Raw genomic sequence first — 4,060 nt, forward strand, 5'->3', positions numbered from 1 at the left:
TCACCTGCCTCTGTCCCCCTACACCCAAGGGTTGGGAATAGAGGTATGGTCACCATGCCCAGCTCCTCCAGGACTTTTTAAGATACTTCTGAACATGCAAAGCTGGGTACAGGAAGGTCCCAGAAGCCCAAATAGCCACAAAGAGGATTTCCCCAGACACACATCAGTAACGTGGAAACCACAACCAATCACCCGAGGGGACACTGTCAGCTCCCTGCCACTGCCAAGCGCTGTTTTCTTCTCTAATTCTCTTTTAAAAGTAAATTTTCTTTATCCACGAGTTTATACATGCAATGAAATATGATGACATCCAACCCCTATTTCCACCTCCAGCACCCTCATGTCCCCCACAGACACACCCCTTCTCAACTTCAGGTCTTTTTTTAATAACCCACTAAGTCCAGTTAGTGTTGCCCGTAGGTGTGGGTGGGGGGTACACAGAAGCACAGACACCCAGCCAGGGGCTGCGCCCTCAGAAATGGTGGTTTCTTCCTCCCCAGCACCAAGCACCTGCCAGTAACTCTCCAGTAAGGGTGGGGCCTAAAGAGCATCCCCTCATCGATGCCAGAAGTTTGTCTGGCTCAATCTTAATGCCAGTCTCATTTGGGTAACCACAGCTCCAGTGAGTCCCAGGGACCCCCTGTCTCTCTGCATCCCCAGGGCTGGAATTGCAAGCACACATCACCATGCGTGACTGTTTTATGTGCCTGGGATTAGCCTTGCATCCTCATGCCTACCATCAGCCCCATAACGACAACTTCATTTAAATATATCATGCACTTTGTCCGCATGTCCACAGATTCTCTGATACATCCTCCTTCAAACAATTGGGCTCATTTCCACCCTCCTTGGGTGCAGGCTGAACTCAGTGGTTTGATTCTTATGGTCATAAAAAAGAGAATGTGACAGTGTCTGACCACTGAGACTAGGCTATGGTGACATGTGGCTTTCTTCCTCCTCACTATGACTTGGCACAATTGTTCACTAATGTGAGGATGTTTGAGAACACTTATGGAGGAGTTCGTGTGTCTTAGCCCATTCTGTGTTGCTATAGCAAAATATCACTGAAGACATTGCAAAGACAAAAGGTCTGCCTAGCTCACAGTTCTGAAGATAAAATATGATTCTGGCATGTGCCCAGCTTGTCGGAGGACCTTTTGACAGAGAGCATCCAAGAGTAGAAACAAGTACAAAAGAGATCGAATAACAAGACAGGAGGCAAGAAGCTGAGAGGGAGACATGGCCACCGTCACAGGAACCAACCCAGTCCCAGGGTGCTGCATTAATCCTTCCCAGACAGCACCCACTCAGCCGCCTCCCACAGGCCTCTGTTTTTGAGCACTTCTCCTGAAAAGATGTGAGCAAATGTCTGTTCATCCCAGATTTCTCTTAAGTTCTTTTTTATTTCTTTAATAAAAAATCACTTTATTGTGAAGAGCTTACAATTAAAAAGCATCCAAAAAGTAAAGACACCATAAAGTGAGATCAGTCAGACCCAAGGCTGCACGCCTCAGTGAACATGGGCACACACCTTAGAACAGCCGTTCTGAAGCTGTGGAGCCTCCACTTTGGATTTTACACTTTCACTACCAATACATTCTTATGCACTCCCTCACCACAAAAACAAATCCACGACAGAGTTAAAACTGAAACCATCAGCTTCCTGCCTCCATTCATGACTCATGTGTTCTTCACAAAACATTACCTTAACTTGATGTCTTCTCTAATGGACAATGAAAACCAGGTATGACCGGGCAGTGGTAGCGCATGCCTTTAACCCCAGCACTTGGGAGGCAGAGCCAGGCAGATCTCTGTGAGTTCGAGGCTAGCCTGGTCTACAGAGAGAGATCAAGGACAGACACCAAAACTACACAGAGAAACCCTGCCTCAAAAAAAAAAAAAAAGAAAGAAAGAAAGAAAGAAAGAAAAAGAAAAAGAAAACCAGATATGTACAGAAAAGGGAATTTCATCTCAAAGAAAACTGAACTCACAAAATTAACGGGAAAATGGATGGACTTGTAATGTATAATATTAAGCAAGATTACACAAGCTAGTCATTTTTAATAATTTCTTAATTTAGATAAATTTCTTAAATAGATTTCTTCTATTCTCATGCAAACAAGAAATAAAAATAAATATATTTTGGAAAAAAGTAAGATATGAAATTTGGGAGTGAGATGTGTTCAGGGTGCCAGGAGGCTTAGAGAGGGACATGGGATGGATATACCTATGAAATTTTCAAAGAATAAATAAAAAATATTATTTAAATTTTCAAAAAGAAAGTATTTTTTCTGAGATGGGCATGACGGTAAACTTTTGTGATCCCAGCATTCAAGATGGGGGAACTGAGGGCTGGAGACCAGCCTGGCCCTCACAGTGAGACCCCATCTCAGGAAAAACCGTGTCTGGTGCTAGAGATGTGGCTCAGCGTTTAAGAGCTCTGACTGCTCCATCAGATGGCCTGCGCTCCGGTCCAACGCCCCGTCCGGCTGCTCACACCACCTCGGACTCCATCTCCGGCTCCGACCTTCCGGACAGTGTGGGTGCGCCCCGTGATGACGTCACTGGCGCCGTGTAAGGTGTGCACTGGCTGGAGTGGAGTTCAGATGTGCAAAAAGGAACAAGTGGGGGCATAAAGCAAGAACATGTGGGGTACATCTGGCTACGGACAGGAAGATGAGTCTGAGAGAGAAGCTGGAATCTAAGGCTAGACTACAGGGAGCTTCTCTACTCTCCGGGGCTAAAGTCGGGGTGCTGGCGGTGTCGGTGCCCTTTGGAGGCTGCGGGGAAGAATCTGGCTCCCACCTCCCTCGGCTTGTGGTTCTCCTTTAGCCTCCAGAGAGAGCATTGTGGGGGGTGAGGAGGCTCAGCGTAAAAGGTGATGGCAGCCAAGTCTGACTGTGTGAGTTCTATCCCCAGATCCCACATTGGAGAGATAACTGACTCCAGAGATGCCACGGTGGTATCTCTCCCTTTCTCTTTGTCTCTGTATCTCTCATCCTTCCCTCTCTCCACTCAGCCTCTCTCTGCTCCCCTCGTTTCTCTCCCCTCCCTCCTCTTTCCTTTCTTTCTCACATATTTTCCTCTCTGCGTGTGTCTCTGTCTCTCTCTCTCTCCGTGTCTCTGTCTCTCTCCTCTTTTTTTTTTTTTTTTTTTTTTGAGACAGGGTTTCTCTATGTAGCTTTGCGCCTTTCCTGGAACTCTCTCTGTAGACCAGCTGGCCTCAAACTCACAGAGATCTGCCTGGCTCTGCCTCCCGAGTGCTGGGATCAAAGGCGTGCGCCACCACCGCCCGGCCATCTCTCCTTCTTGATCATATAAGGACCCTGGGATAACATTCAGCCAAAAAGTCCTTAACACACCCATCCTTTTCCATGGAAGAGAAAATACTCGGCCTTGACAAGGACATAGGAATTCGGGAAGTCAGGAGTCACACCTTACTCTACCTGCTCCAGGTGAGCCCTAGATGGTGAGAATCATTGAAGACAGAAAACTCTACACACCTTGTTAACCTAAAGGATGCCTGGGGCTGTCCAGCCTGGACTGCAGAGATCCTGGAGGTGGGGGGAAGGGGAAGAAGGGGAAGGATGCAGCAGAGGAAGTGAGTGATTGTAGCCAAGCAGCTCCAAAAGCCAAAGCCTTTTATAACTTTCCCAGCAGTGGAGAAAGCACCAGACAGTCACCGTTAGAGAAGTCTGCTGAGCAGAGTCCCCAGACCACTCGCTGTCACCCTGAGTAGGGGAAAGGAACCTGGAGGACCCCAGACGAGATCTCCGGGGAAGCCCCATCTGAATTGACCATGCCCCTCTAGCACTCTACGCCTATCCATGGCTCCCCACTGCCCTGGAGAGGACATTTGAGTCCACAAGGTCCTAAGGCCTGTGTATAGGCGTAGTGTAGTCTAATGTCTTATTCAAGGTCTCTGTTGCTGGGATAGACATCATGACCAAAAGCAATATAAGCAGGAAAGGGTAATTTCATCTTAACAATTCCCAGGTCGCACTCCATCACTGAGGGAAGGGAGTCAGGGCAGGAACTCAAGCAGGGCAGGAACCTGGAG

The sequence above is a fragment of the Peromyscus californicus genome, unplaced genomic scaffold (assembly GCF_007827085.1).
Source record: "Peromyscus californicus insignis strain IS unplaced genomic scaffold, ASM782708v3 Scaffold_1__1_contigs__length_55948999, whole genome shotgun sequence".
In the NCBI taxonomy this organism is placed as follows: Eukaryota; Metazoa; Chordata; class Mammalia; order Rodentia; family Cricetidae; genus Peromyscus; species Peromyscus californicus.